Source organism: Anguilla anguilla, chromosome 8 (genome assembly GCF_013347855.1).
Source record: "Anguilla anguilla isolate fAngAng1 chromosome 8, fAngAng1.pri, whole genome shotgun sequence".
Lineage (NCBI taxonomy): Eukaryota > Metazoa > Chordata > Actinopteri > Anguilliformes > Anguillidae > Anguilla > Anguilla anguilla.
Genome location: NC_049208.1, coordinates 30,475,354 through 30,491,118, shown reverse-complemented (window position 1 = coordinate 30,491,118; position 15,765 = coordinate 30,475,354). Strand labels below are relative to the sequence as shown.

Genomic DNA, 15,765 nt, shown 5'->3' with positions numbered 1-15,765 from the left:
ATGCCATTCCCTGATTTTCAGAGGATATTTGATTTTATCAGAACTCGCCAGATGGCAGCCCTCCAGGCCAATGGCTGAGGAGTTTGGGCCTCATTCTTACAGTATGGACAAGACAACTCCATTACCTACAATAAGGTCCTAATCACAATCTGCGATGTAGTAAAAAGGCCAATGCCCCTCCGCCCAGAATCGCTGGAGAATGGGGATCACCCCCACTGCCCCTGCACTGCCCCCGCTCCACCCCCGCGCCGCCACCTCCCCTGAGTTTTCGCAGCCGGGACCTGGCGGGGCCTGAAACCCATGCAGATGGCGCTGGAGGGCCGCCACGCTGGGATGGACTTTTTTTTAAATGCCATTTTTCACTTGTTAGGTGAGCAGTGAGTGCCCGTGCACCAGCAGTCCAGGCAGCGCTGCGTGCCGATTGGACGCTTTACTGCCGACTCAGAGGCAGGCTGGCCTGGCCAGGGAAAGTGAGGTCACAGGATGCATTAACCCATTTACATCACAATAACAAAAACTATATTTCACATGAAGCAAATCATGACCCTTCCCACCAAGAGATAGGGATGCGATTGGGAGTTTTATTTATCTTCTCTGGGAAATGCATTAGACATATACATTGCAATGGCAACCTCAATACTACATTACATTTTAGGTAAGACAATAATCCATTATTTTGTTTTCCCCATGGTCTCACTTTCCCAGGCTGAAATAATAGTAATATCTGAATAGATTGTTGCAAAGCTAAATATATTTTCATTATTTTAACTTGATTCATTCTTATATCTGAAAAAAGATATATGTACCATTGTAGTTGTTCTACAATAAGGACAAGGCAATGTATTAAAATAACTGAATACAGGTCTACTTTAACCATTATGTTCTACCCTACTCATCATGACATTTTCTTCCTGGAAATATCGAGTTTCAGAGTGTGCTTTAACAAGATTACCTGGTTACTGCAGAACTGTCTCTACTTTCCTGGGTCTGGGTGCTAGCGCATCTCTTTGACTGGCCAGGCCTTTTGTTCCCTATTGTAATAGCATTAGATGTGTAGATGGTAACAGTGTGCAGACGTTGTGACTGCAGATGGTGACTGCGAGCCTGGCTGTTCTGTGTTCCTGGAGGCTCTGCACGCGTGCGAAGCAGCTCTTGTCCTCGCCTGCCGAAGAAATTGGGACCAGATGTGAGCCTTGCTGTGGTCGGCTGACGTTCATCTCTCCAATTACAAAAACGCGCGGAGCCAGGAAACAGCTGGGGCAGTGTGTGAGGGAGTGTGTGTGCGTGTGCGTGTGTGTGTGTGTGTGTGTGTGTGTGTGTGTGTGTGTCCCTGTGTGTTTGTGTGTGTGTACCTGTGAGTGAGTATGTGTTAGTGTCACAGGTTTGTGTATGCGCAGATGAGTGTTATATGTATATTTGTGCGCACACACGAACGTACCTTCACACACATACATACATGACACTCATGTATGCGTACAAGCACGCACATACACACAGATAACCCTCATGCAGAGCATTACTTCTGTGCCAGAGGTGATGACTGAGCAGAGCCGGCTCAGACTGGGTTTAACAGGCCAGCTCTGTAGCGTGTTCCCATAAATCACACGGGCCCACTCTCCTCTGAATCAGCCTCCCAGACGAGACAGTGCCATCAAAGTTCTGTGACTTTGATCCTTTCATTTGTTTATTCGTTTTCATTTCCCTAATGCATCAGGCAGTACCACTAGGTAAACACAGCACTTCAAATCCCACTAAGCGAAGTAAAACCATCTCAATCCCACTGTGCTTTGACTCAGCACTGGCATCGCACAATACTAACAATACCAACCTTACAAGACTCAGCACAGACATGAAAGCCCTTTCAGATGTGGTTTTGCTTTGAGAGGGAGGTCATTATGCCGCCCCATGGGAGAGAACGGCTTTTTGGGAGATTGCTTTTACTTTGTGCGCTCTCCCCCTCCCCTCTTTGAGAGGCAATCTGAGTACTGACATAAGCAGGATTAGGCCCCTCCCCCACCTGCCCCACGACCCATTTAGGATTATCCCCCCGGGGAAGGGGAGGCCGGCGCTCCCGGACACTACGGTGAAAGGACCCGAACCCCCCTCTGCGATTGGGGGGCCTGGCCTGGGCCCCGCTCTCGTCCACCTCCTCGATCACCCCCCCCCCCCCCCCCCCCCACCTTCCCCCAACTCACCCCCACGACACACCGCCTCAGAGTGGGGGGACAAAGAGCGACGGCCATCGGGTAGGCACAATCGAGGGATTTTGATTTACTCACATATTAAGCGACCGGGGAAATAAACAGGGACGCGAAGCACGCCCCTCGCGACACGCCCGCGCGACACGCCCAGCGTCCACTGGAACAAGCCCGTAATTGCAGGAAAGCTCTCAGCCATTTGCAATGAAAATGGGAGCCTCTCCAAAGAGCCTCTCCAACACAACACTTTTATTATTAGGTCTGTTGCCCGGCAACTCCAGATCATTATATTTTCTGCATTGTGATGATAACACAGCGCGGAAGTGACATTCTATTAGCCCGCCGTACAAACATGGCGGAATAATTTGCTTTAAAAGCGGAGCCATTCTGCAACGGAGCAGGGGCCGTGTTGAAACGCATCGCCACATAATTATTTCACTCTTGTTCAAAGTTGGGTTGAGCGAAAATGTGGAGGCAATAAATTGCCATAGACAACATCTTTGCAGGAGATTAGGAACAGGAGCACTTTGACTGACACTGAAATGTCAATTTTTCCTTACCTACTTCAGCGTGTATTCTTGAATAAGTTCACTTTAATTTGTAATTCTATAATATCACTGCCATCATGAGAATGGGGGGGCGGGGATCTTATCTAGGTTTTACCTCCAAATTGCATTTAAGAATGTACAATTATGATGAATGGAGCTTCAATTATTTTTTTAATGTGAAAAATTAAGTGTTTGATTGGACATTCCAATCACATACTGGTCTCTACAGTAAATAATCTGCACTTCCACCTGAACACCAGCCTGGGAAATGGTTTTTTAATAGATCCTAAGTGCCTTTTAAGATCGGGTAGAGATGCTTTTTTTCCTGAGATGGTGGCCAAGTGAAAGGGCATGGAGAGAAAGCATAACTAAGTGTCCATTAATGTAGTTCCACGACCTTCTTCCCTGACAGGACCAACATGGCGTCTGAACTGAGTGCGAAACTCACTCTCCGCCAATAAGCCTCTCAGTCATGAGGAGATACTGAGTGAGAGGCTGGCACTTACTCGTCCAGACTGACTTTTTTCAGTTACACCTTGCCAGTGAAACAACACTTAAGTACTGCTGTTAAATGTGACTGATAAAAGCTATTTTCTACCTTGACAGTAGTTTTCTGTCAGTGTGAGTAAATGAGGGCTATCATAACCACTGGGTAGACAGTTATGATAATGCGGTGTGATTTAGTCTTTGGGATGAATTCTTGAGTTGCCTAATTAAAAACATTTTGAATCCAATTACATTATTCAGCAACATCAGAACTCATAAATAGGTCATGCTAGAAATCACAAAACTATAAGAATAGGCAATGTTAAAAACCGTAGTGATTTCTGAGGTACTTACAACACTGACAGAGCAACACTGATTGGAAGACCTCAGTGTCACAAACAGCGTTGCTGTGATTCTGGAGACTGCGGCGATCTCAGAGGACGCGAGACTGTCAGCGCAATGAGCAGCTTACACACTGATAATTCCCATCAGGTGAAGATCCTCATTAGAGCGAGAGGAGCCAGGCAGCTCCGGGGTCGCGGGGTCAAAGGGTCACGGGGTCAAGGCTCCCGCCGCCGCGCCTGATTTCCCCGCACGTTGTCTGGGTCCCTGTCTGTGTCAGGCACCGGGGCTCTCATCAGCAGGAGAGCCTCTGAAAAAAAAAAAAGGAAGGGAAAGCAGAGGAAAAAAAATCGCCCAGGGCGGTCAGAGAGAACATCACCTGTGGCCGCGGCTGACTGACAGCTGGGTGTCCCTCCGCGCTCGGCGGGGTCAGCGCACGGGTCGCTCAGCCCCGCCAGCCAAACTCAAACGCAGCGTGCACCAGCCAGGAGGAGTCAAGGGTTGGGAAGCGGGTCGCCTGCTGCACGTTGAAAGCGGTGCGATTCCTATTGGCTCGCATTTTTGTGTGTATAGGGGGGGGGGGGGTTCGGAAGTAGTGAAAAGGGGATGGGGGGGGCGGGGCTGAGGAGCAGGTGGGGGTGTAATATACAAAATTAATTTGAAAATTGAAAATAGCTTCTCGCAGTTGTGTGGGAGTCATTACGATTGAGCGTAACGTTTATACCTACAGACAGAAATGACTTGGTTTGTATTATGTTTTAAGCAGAGCAGAAAAGAGGAGGCATCCATGTTTGCCATATTCTGCCTCTTTAATAGGGAAGACAGGAGTCAGTCCAACTTAAGTGCTCCGTTACATTATGTTGGTGTTTCTAATGTTGGATCAGACTGCTTGTGTGACATATTTCACCTAGTTGTAGAAAACAAAGTGAGGTTTGGACAGCTTGATTCTAAATGGTCTGAAAATGCATGGGGGACCACAACGGCAAAAACTTTGGTCACCAAGATATCTAAAACAGATGCCTGGATCGGTAAGCAGAACACTGACTTTGTGCGGAGTCATATATATTTGTTTCATTTTATGTATACTCTTTTGATGGCTGTGTACACTACCTCAGTTATTTTTGTCTACTTTGTTGAGGTTTTGATGGTTGGCTGATATGTTGGCCTTTCTCTCTCATCTATTACCTCACCAGCGCTAGGCATAGGCGACAAGGGTGGTCACCTAGGACGCAATCCGTCTGAGGGGCGGGCGCCAAACAAGCTTTTTTTTAATCCACCCTTTGCATCCTTGTTACTGCATATGGCATTCTACTCCTCCCACCCCACACCCTTCATCAGTGGAGTCACTCAGGACCCACCTTAATCTTTTGAAGACTGACCCAAGAGATTCAGTTCAAATGCCCTAAAACTGAAAAGACTCAGGTTGACACTCTGTACTTACTCTTTAAGGTGCCCACCCCCCATGCAAATATGCAATAATTTCTGAGTCTTAAATTACTGGGTAGGTAGGTAATTCATTATTGGTATAGAAGTCTTCACTTGTAGATAAATAAGCAATAATTATGATCATTTCAAAGATCAACTCAGTGACTATACGATTTATGTTGAATCTGTGATGCTGAAAACATATGCCCTAATGACTGTGTCAGTGTTCCTATGCAATATACCAACCTAAAATATTCAATAATGACCCTCAGGTAAAAACTGAATAGGGAAAAAACGAAAACATTTCAAAATCCAATGAACAAAAATGTGTGGGCCCACATATACAATATTTATTCAGGATAAATACTTTAGTTATACTAGGGGCTTAGTTTCCATCATGTCCATTTACATGCAGTCAGCCAGTCAAATTAGATTAGAAACCCTTAGTACCGTTTAAGTTACACACACGTATTCCATTTGAAACTTTCTGAACTACATTGCATTATAGAAAGAATGCAGTTCAGTTATATGAATACAAAGATAATCTACCATTTATTATGATCAGTTATGTTATTTTTTATTATCAGTGGAAAACTAAATCTATACAGAAATGTATAATAAAGCCAAGCCAAGTCTGTTTCACCCTATATCGCAGTACATTAAATTTGTTTTTTTTTTGTTATGGTGACTTGATGACTCGATGAAGGATTTTTTCCTCCCTGAACCTGGATGTAACACTTGAAACTTTGCCCAGGGATACTTTCTTGTCAGACATCACCAGTTTCTCTGGCTCACTGAAAGATCATTAACAATTTAGAGGGCAAAGGCCCCAGACGCACTTATTGCTGTCAAGTCTGATTCAATCTCCGTTACCCTGGCTCTCCTAATAAACTGAGTGCTCCTGCCACTGTGACTAACATAGACTCATCTGCAACATCATATATCACATTCGGGGCTCTATTGTGCAATTCCCTGCACAAACACGGAAAGGGTTTGACCCTTGGCAATCTGAATGACTGTTGCAGTTCTCTTGTTGTGTGTTTTTGCTCCATTTGACTTCATTTTTGTGTTTGGAGATTGATAACTGAATTTAAAGACTTTTTCCGACATCCCAGAATGACTCAAGGACTCTGCTGGAAAAATATCACCTGTGTGTTTGTTTTAACTCTCACTGAATGTGGTGATGAAACAGCTCCTGGACTTGTGGACTTTCTTGTGTTTACGGTATTGATGAGCTGTCAAGAATCCCGTCTGACAAACACGGGTCATGGCGGTGCTTTTACACAAACACCAACTCTCTGTGTTAGTCATGGCATATTCAATGTATATCAACTTCTGGAATTAGTGCAAACTATTAATTTTTATGGTATTTAATGTCTCATTTTCCTTCTTTGTATTTATAATTCTGTCAGTGGCATAACAGTATCAACAATGGACCATCCAATGACCGTGGGGGGAAATGAAATTTCAGTATTGATGTATATTAAAATATTAATGCATAATTGGAAGGCCTAGGTTGTAGTGGCTAGCTAAAGCATGTGTAACACGCAGTAAATGAGTGGCAGTTTCATGAAGGGTCAGATGCCCTTTTGTTAATTTATGGGATTTCTGTATTTCCTTTGCTGTGGTACTGAGAAAACAAGGATGATGATGTTTGTGTGCACTTTGAAAGGTTTGCTGATGCTGGTGAATTATGCACACAAATTCCCAGGCAGAACATTCAATAATAATGAAGAACTTCTGGTTGTTCCAACAGTACAGATTTGAAGATCAGCTTAAATGAATCAATAAGCGAAAGTTACATAACAGCTATAGAACTGTTCAAATAGACCCACATACTGTGCTATATCCTAATACTCCCACTTCGAATGAAAGGTATGTGAAGCGCACAAATATTCATTGTTTTAAAAAAAACCTTCCACTTATTTAAAAAATATTTAATTATAAAAGCATGCTGCATGTATATGGCAGTGGACTGCTCAGAGCCAATCAGAATTTAATTAGCCACATCAGCAAACAACAGCTCGATCTTCCAGCTCTCCTCTCTCCGACACGGTGCATTATGAGCAGACAACGGGCAGACACCCACCTCATTCCTTGACCCTCATCACTTTTGGCACAGAGAGATAAGTATAAACGTGACATCACCACCGCAGGGGCTCTGAGGCAGCTGTGCACTTTTCATTTCTTCATGGGAGGGTAGAATGACATTTCTAATTTAATTTGGTGATATTTATTTGGGAGCTTTCTGATATCTGGGTTGAAATTACTCATTTGCTTAGCAGCCCGCCTTATCTCAACCACCTCACAATGCAAACAATTTTCCAAATGTTACTCATTTTCTGACCTGGTTTCACAGACTGATTTTTAACGGGACAATTGAGGTGAAATTAAATTGCACAAATTTTGCAGTTTGAAAAATTTAAGGGTTGTGTGGCAATTCTAAGGGTACCATGACAGTGTCATCCAGAATTCAAACCGGTAACTATAACCACCACTTTCCAATCCTGTCCTGACTTTTCCATGAAAGGCAAATACTGGTCTCCAGGTTTCAGAGGACGCAAATTGTCCAGCTTTAAAATTTGAGACAAGAACAACCATTTCAACTATCAAACACAAATGAGTTCATGATGGTGTTATTTGTTATTGCAATATGAAGTATTTTTGCCGACACATTGACAATGGACATGTGCAAGTGAATTGTGTTTGTGGTCATCAACACCAGTTCCAACAATTTCTAGTACATTACATTACATTATAGTAGGAATCACAACATCCAAAGGTCCTTCCAGTTCACCCTCTCTCACTCACCCCCTCACTTCTCTTTCTCTACCCCCACATATGGCCGTGCATTCTAATGCACAGAGCCAGAGCTGTCAGAATGCCCCTAGTTCCTACAGTACAGCCACCTTTCCTGGCCTTTCCACGTATAGTTAACAAAAGAGGGGGGTAAACCCTCCAAGGACTACAGCGAGTTTCTCCACTTATTGAACTCATGAATAATTCAGAAATACAACATAGCAGTAGTGTGTGTGTGTGTGTGTGTGTGCGTGTGTGTAGCAGGGGGGTTACTGGGCATGTGTATTCACCAGGGAATTTCTGTATCTACGTCCATTGATCACGGTTTGGCCACCTTCCACATACTATATCAGGAATGACCTGGCCGCTGAATGCTTTTCCAATTAAAACCCCTAAGACCCATATCCTATGGTGGCTATTTTGCCACTGACATCTCTTAAAACATACAATTCTTGTTCAATGTACCTAAATATCGTAACTCCGTGGGGGCATTGCTTATATTTACAAGAACTTTGTTTATCCAGCCATGGTTGCATGGCATTTGGGATATTCCTCATCGCAGCACCCCTGGAGGTGCTTGTTCTATCTTTATCGCATCAGTGTATTATTCCAGCACTACAGACAGCCAATCAGTTCAATCGTCAGAGGACTGCGTGTGCTACCTGGCAGTGCAGAGAATTCTCAGCTGAGATGTTATAGTAATCTTAGGTTTTAACTCACTCAGTTCCTTACAAAGGAAGTTCAGTGTGGTAGTATGAGAATTATGTTTTTTTTGCTTACTTGTACTATATATGAGTGCTCTGTTTTCGTCATGGTAGAAGGATTTCAGTACATATGATATCCTGGTTAATCAAAGCTACGTGGCCAGGGGAGCATACAAAGATTTCAAAGCTAAGATGGGTGACGAAAATTGTTCTGGGGTTCAGACGGTGGGACAAAACTTTAACACAGCACTACGGTTAATGCATTTAACAGAAGCAAATTATGCCCGTTTCAAAAACAAACACATCTCAAACAGCCCAGAATGTCAAGCATGACACATTTCAGCATAACCAAAGTCTGCATTTTCCATTTTGGTAAACCGTATGCATACTGATGCTTGTTTGCAAAGAGGAAATGAAAGCTCCAAATTAAATCAGAAGGAAGTTCAGAAAGCCCATTTATCACGAGCGGCTAAGTGTGAAAAATGGAATACATCAGGCAGGTGGGCAGGTGGGTGAGCGCTTTTATTCTATTTTCCGTGTCCTTTTTTATGCTTAGCGTCTTGCTGTGCTGTTAATGGGTTTCTGGTTTGATGAGAACCCGTCCCAGGCTTTAACGACGCCCCCACACAGATATCGTCTCTCGATTAGGAATCGCCTGAATCCGGGGATAATGAAGGAGGGGATCGGCGAGGGACAGGTTTTGCATGGATACCGGGTTTCGCCGGATAATGCAAATCGTCTCCAGATGCTTCCACTACAGAATTTAAATAACGGGGTGCATCGTCCCTTTTACACCTGAGCCACAAGGGAACTTTGATTACCGGCTTTGATAGACCATGGAAAATGTCTCTCTCAAAACCCAGCCATTAACAAAAGGCCTTTTAATCACTATTCATTAATTTCACCTCTGTGAAGCCCATGTTCTCAAATACGGTTCTACCCCCCCCCCCCCATTCCTCATCAAAGCATTCCTAATTGCCTCATAATATGAGAAACCGAGGTGACACGTGTTGCGCAGGTTTGAAACGGCAGTTCAAAGGGAGAGAAACATTGGTGAGCTGTGAATAAGTGTAAAACAAAAGCACCCTTTAAGATAGTAATGAACGTATTTGTTCATGTGCGGGCGTACTGTCAGGGTCTCTTCTATAGTCAGTACATCCTTCAGACTGTAGTGGGTACTGGTGAATCAGGCAGCAATGAAAGCAAGGTGCATGCAGGTTTCTTCAAGTTAATTTTATGACTTTTTAAGACCTTTTTTATGCCACATGAAATGAGATTTAAGACTCATTTTGCTACACAATATACAAGCGGAAAACCACTATTCACAACTGAATATACCAAAGGTTCTGAAATTCCTAATGAACAGTATATAAGTAAAAAGACATCAATTATTTATATATTTTGGCTAAAAGAGCGCTGAACGTAGATTCAACACAACACTTATGACACAACACATATGTGTTGCTACAGTGTACAATGGCACTCATAACATCTGCTAGCATGTTGGTAACAACATAATGCAATTATGTCCAAAAGGCCTGGAGAAAAGAAAAGGTGTGCAGTAAAGCACAGACAAACTCCTTTCACCCTGCAAGTCTCATTGAGTCCAAACAATGCGAGAGACAAATTCACAGTTAAATAATACAACCCAAAATGTGAAAAAAAAGTCTAAAGTAACATTTACGATCAGATTCTGGAAGAGCAGTTTTCGTGCCACCATGCTACACAAAATGGAGCCAGAGACTGGGCAGTAAGGAAAACAGGGGTACTCATATGGTCATGAAGTTCAGGCCGGGTCCAGGTTGTCCACTAAGCACATGAGATACTAGGCCTAAGTCTTTCATTTCCCAACATTTCAGCCTTACATGGTTTTATACAACAGGTTTCATTAACGTCAATGCAGCCTCATGCTATATACGGCACAAACCAAAGTTAAGCCCGTTTCAGTAGTCAGACTCCTTTTCTCATGGAGTATTTGCAAATTGAGTCGAGAAGAATAAAATGAGGAAAAAATCCTTATCCTTGCCTTTCAGACTCTGAGGAGGCCTATGAATCTTATCTGATTGTAACCCTCCAGGACAGGAGTTTTATATCCCTGGACTAGACATTTATGACTGTAAATGTGTACAATTATTATTTTCGCCATTCCATTTAGATTTTGCTGGTATGTGAATGTACGTTCAATGGAAAATACTACTGCACACATAAAACAGCATTGCAGTACAAAGGGTCAATGTTCTCCTTATGCAACATTCATTCTCTTATGCACATAGTTATATTTAAAGTGTTATCTCTCCAAGGAATTTTCCATGTCAAATAAACCTTTCCCACTCATTTATTAGGGCTATGAAGTCAAGAAGAATTTGTTCCCTTGCACTTGTTGGTAAATTGTCTTCTGAATGTCTGAGTGCCCATTAAAAACCATTAAGGCTTCAACTGTACCAGATGGGATTTGTTTCAAAAATAGTTTCCATGGTACCAGGTTAAATACAATGAGGAGGGGGAGGGGTTCAAATACTTCACTTTGCTTGAGTTTTCTACTCAGTCATTAAGTACAGTAATGCTTCAGTAGATTTTCATTGAATGTTGTTAGAACTAATAGTCAACATGATAATCACTTTGTTAAAAATGAAATCTAAAAACAGTAAGTAGCAATGAATGCTTTAAGACAGAGATGATATATTTTTTTAACAAGCGCGAATCCGCAATAGCTGTGACCGCACACGCGCATGCATCAACGCACATGCCCTCACACAAACACGTGACCTCTTCTTTGGCTCATGACCAACCTTTCCACAAAATCTTGTGCAAATCTGTGAATCCATTCGGGAATTATGCGCCTTTTTGTGATAGGCCACGCCCATCACCACGCCCCCTCTTGGTCAATCAGCCTGAAAGTTACTCAACTGTACCTTCCGGTCATGACCAACATCTATGCCAAATTTCAGCCTCCTGGGGCGAAAACTGTGGCTGCTATGGGGTGTGACACTTTTGTGGACAAACCGTCCGACAGACAGTGCTATAGAGCTGCGGTCGCGGCTAAAAAAAACACCGTACAAAACTTATGTGATATGTACTGATTTGGGAAATGGGTTTCATAGAAGACTTGCATAAAATTGCTTTCTTTCATATTTCTTATGTAAATTGCCTTGCCTCAAACAGCTTCTTGACATTTTGCAATAGTGTATTTACGTTTTTGGCTAAACATTTGACTGGTAGGGGTAAAGAGAAGAAAGCATTTCCTGCTCTTTGTGAGCAGTTTCAGGTGATTGTTTTGTCAGATCTCTATGAATATGGAGTTTGATCACTGTTGCTTCCTGAGCAGGCAGTCAGAAGACTTCGCCTTTAACAGAATAACACTGCCAGATTTTTTTGGATGCTGCCTCTCACCACATCACGTTTTCCCGTGCACGAGCTGCAAGGGCACCGAGGGTTCCGGCGGGGCGTTCATCAGGTGCTAAAAGGCCCGTGCACTCTTTTGCAGACTGTTGAACAAACCCCTGTCTGAATCTGAAGCATGCCAACCTCATGCGCATTATAGTGAGGGACAGACGAACCTCAATCCATTCCTGACTGTGGTTCTCACCAGGTTGCTCTAAATGAGGGAAATTTTTCTGTTCTTTCATCTCACTGATCACACTGTCGGCTAATAATAGCTCTGATTATTCAAACTCTGCCCAGCTGAGGACTTTTGCTTATTGAGGTGAGTGCGTTTCCCCTCTCTTTTACACGAACAGGCCCCAGCGTTCCATGGCCACCTGAGAATGCAGACTTGGACGAAACGCTGTTTTTTTGTTGAGATAATTAGGTAAAGAGCTTTCTCGGCCACAAAACCCGGTTGCCTGGTAACGGCTACGCAGGGCAACTGTGGAGGAGAAGGCTGAAGAGATGTCACTAGCTACAGATGACAATGAAACTCCATTAGCAGATTCATAAACCCAGTCAGGTAATTACGCTTGTCTCAGAGCCACATGTAGCTCTAGACATTTCTGCAAGTGAATTATATCTCAGGTTGACAGAATCATTATAAGATGGACACTATATTTGCCCAGTACACCAATCCCAATGGCGACCTGTCCCATTTGACAATCATGAACATTGGCTGCAAATTGGCCGCAAGTACCTCACCTATAGGTGATGGATGGAGTGTTAGCAACTCACTTTAGATTGCTTTGTGTTTGTGGATGATGAATGATATATTTATAATGTTTCTCACATTACAGCTATGACCTGTCAAGTGCTCTTCAAACACCACAATGCCGCCTCCGTAAAGCAGCCAGACAATGAACCTGACTACCTGCAGGGGACGGCATCCAGCTGCACACCCCCAGCCCTCTCCAGAACACACACGCATCTGCCTCACACCCACCTGCCCTGCCCAAAAGTGCCTGCACCCACAGACTGCAAGTACTTCCGTCAAGAAATGGTAATGTATACTTTTAAATATCAGATACTACATGCCCATGCTATATAGGTGTATAGTGAAATACGCACAAATGTTTAGTAATAAATAAATAAATAATGTCATGACTTGAACACAATGCAAATACATTTGCTATTACTTAGCAAGATTATGATAAAGATCCAAGCCCTCTTAAATATCGTGAGTCCCTTATCCTCTGGGTGTTTTCTCTGAAAGCTTTGAAAGTGATCTCCTGCTCCGGGTATCACTGAAAGTGCAAAGGACAAGCAGAGCTCTGAGCCGTGGACAGGGCAACACAGGGGCGCCCTGTTTCATAGGATTATCCCTGCATCACCCCTCACTCAATGTTTAATCTCTGCTCTACATGGTTTCCAGTGAGTCGTAGGTAAGAGGGAAAAATAATAATAGATCCCCCAATAAGAGATCCCCAAACCAACCCCCACTGAACTAAACATCCAGAACTGAATTCACTATTATGCACTGTGCAGTCTGTAATGGCACATCTCTGTGACAAAGCACCTGTCTATACCATGAATCATCAGGGGCCCAGCACTTTGTCACCTAATGGAAGGTATCATGCCACCTGAGAAGGCTTTTAAAAATGTGTACCACATTATATCCTGGCCAGGAGAGCAGGACAGATCAGACATCTCTGATTTTGGTTGGATAAAACTGCGGGGTTTGGGGGGTGGGCGTGGTATGCTCTGATCATTTTGTTGTAAGCGGCTTTCAAACAATTTTATTATACACTTGTAAATAACTTGTCTACCGTATATTATACAAATAGTACATCTCTCCATAACTTTCAAAGCACACAAAGCACTTGTTATTTTGGAGGATTCAAACATAGCAGTTGGACGCTTGGGATAAGAAAACTTCATACATGCTATTTACTGAATAATTGGCTCAAATTAATTATGTTTTTTTTATAGAATAAGAATTCAAGAATTCATATCTTCATAGAATATTAACAGATAACCTGTTGCGGATTGCATCATTAAGATAACTAGTAATTACGTTTGAGCTAGTACTCAAACTTGAGTTTGTGCAATTATGAATATTGTTGCATGATAATTAGTGGACTTTGAAAAACATACTGTTCTTACCTCCAATCAGAGCAGCCCACATTGTCCTGTGGTTGACTAACTCAGCCAGGTGGGTCCCCTGAGGGGTGTGTGGGGAGGGACAAGGGCAGGACTTGGGGCAGGGGGCACCAGAGGTCTCCTCTCTTTTCCCAATCCTGCCTCTCTCTGGTTTCTCCTCTCCTTCGGGCGACCCACTTCAGGGCCTGGATCGGATGCTGTTGTTATTACTCCTCCTCTTTGATCCATTCATGTGTGAGGCCACAGTGGGGTAGCTTGATGAAGGATTCCTCAAACTGCTACTCCTCTTACTGAAGGATACTGGCCTATTGTTGACCGACTCACAGCCTCCCAGCCCAATTTGGAGTTCTGTACCCCCCTACCCTTTCTAAAACAAGAGGCCGATCCCTTTGAAGTTGCCCCAGCGAGGCCTGGAATTGAATACAGCACTGGCAGGGCTTCAAACTATATTGTTGTTTTGGCAAAGCCACAGTGAAATTCCTCTGCAGAAAAACTTATCACAAGCGGCTGGAAGCTACTCTCATCACCATCCCCCATTCCCAAAGCAACGCTGAGGGGACTCCACTCCTTTCCATTACAGAGCAGGTGGGAATCCAGCAGGGTAATATTCTGTGTCGTTTGTAACCAACACTCAATTAAGCCGTGGTGTTGAAACTAATCCACATATTGCCAGGAAATTAGCGACAGTTCATAAGAACGTTGAGCGTAAACCGATACATTAGCATTGTGGTAGCTACGCTTTCTTAAATTCGACTGTGCAAAAACAAACACGACGGTAGTCCGTTTTACAACCTCACATCGTGGGGGAAAACATTGCATTTATGTCAAACACACATTCAGATTGCTTCAGATCGCGATATCGCTCTAAACTCAACGGTGACGTAACCAACCATGTGATGTTTGGACCAATAGCTCAGAAGGGGAGGTCGGAGAACAAGAAAGACATTTAACAAGTTCTCCTTGTGGGCCGTCGCACACTGCACCGTGAGAACACAACGCTGCGTGTTTTTGTTCTTCAGTTGTTCTCATTGCGTCTTTTTGCTCAAAAAGTTCTACTTCTTACTAAGTATACTGCCTACTATAGTATTCTACTTAAGAGAAGGATGACAGAATCGGGGATCAATGGCGGCTTTCATGCTGACTTTAATCTAAATTATTAGATTTGAAATGTGTTCGGTCTGTTTTCACGCAACAATACCCAATGACTACTGCAGGCATTACATTTTGTGATTGAAAGATAGAGGAAATGAGGGATTCGTCCTCCAGCGGTAATCGTCTCCACTTTGTGCTTCAGTTTGGATAAAATCGCGTAGGGCCTACAGAATGTGGTTTGCTTCCGTTGCTTAACTGAGTTTCCCAAATTGTTCTCTAATGCATGAACACTCAAATGAAGTTAGTTTTCTAGTAAAACTATTATTACAAAAAGCACATTCTTTTTAGATAAATGCCGGCGCTTTTTATAATTACTGATTTATTGCTTGGCAGCTGTTGTCATCAAGGGGGTGACAGTATTGAATACAGTAGCCTATGCACTCAGTATTACTTTAGCAATATTTCCGGATTTAAAGCAACCTATAAAAATCGGAGTCAGTGGTCATAATAGCCTAAATATGTGCTCCGACAGATAAATAACAACCAAATTTGCGCTAACCGATTTTAATGGCTGTGAATCAGCTACCCTGTCATAGGCTACAAAATGTCAGTACTGCTGATAATTCCGCTTGCTATTCCTGAGAT

General features: G+C 43.2%; 1 long non-coding RNA gene across 1 annotated transcript; it reads right to left on the bottom strand.

Annotated features, from left to right (window-relative positions):
* Positions 1 to 280: 280 nt before the first annotated feature.
* LOC118233198 lies at positions 281 to 15,032 on the bottom strand. Its single transcript, XR_004766480.1, has 3 exons — positions 14,032 to 15,032; positions 3,587 to 3,884; positions 281 to 1,162 (listed from the first exon to the last, which is right to left on the bottom strand). It is a non-coding gene; the product is annotated as an uncharacterized LOC118233198 (long non-coding RNA).
* Positions 15,033 to 15,765: the final 733 nt, after the last annotated feature.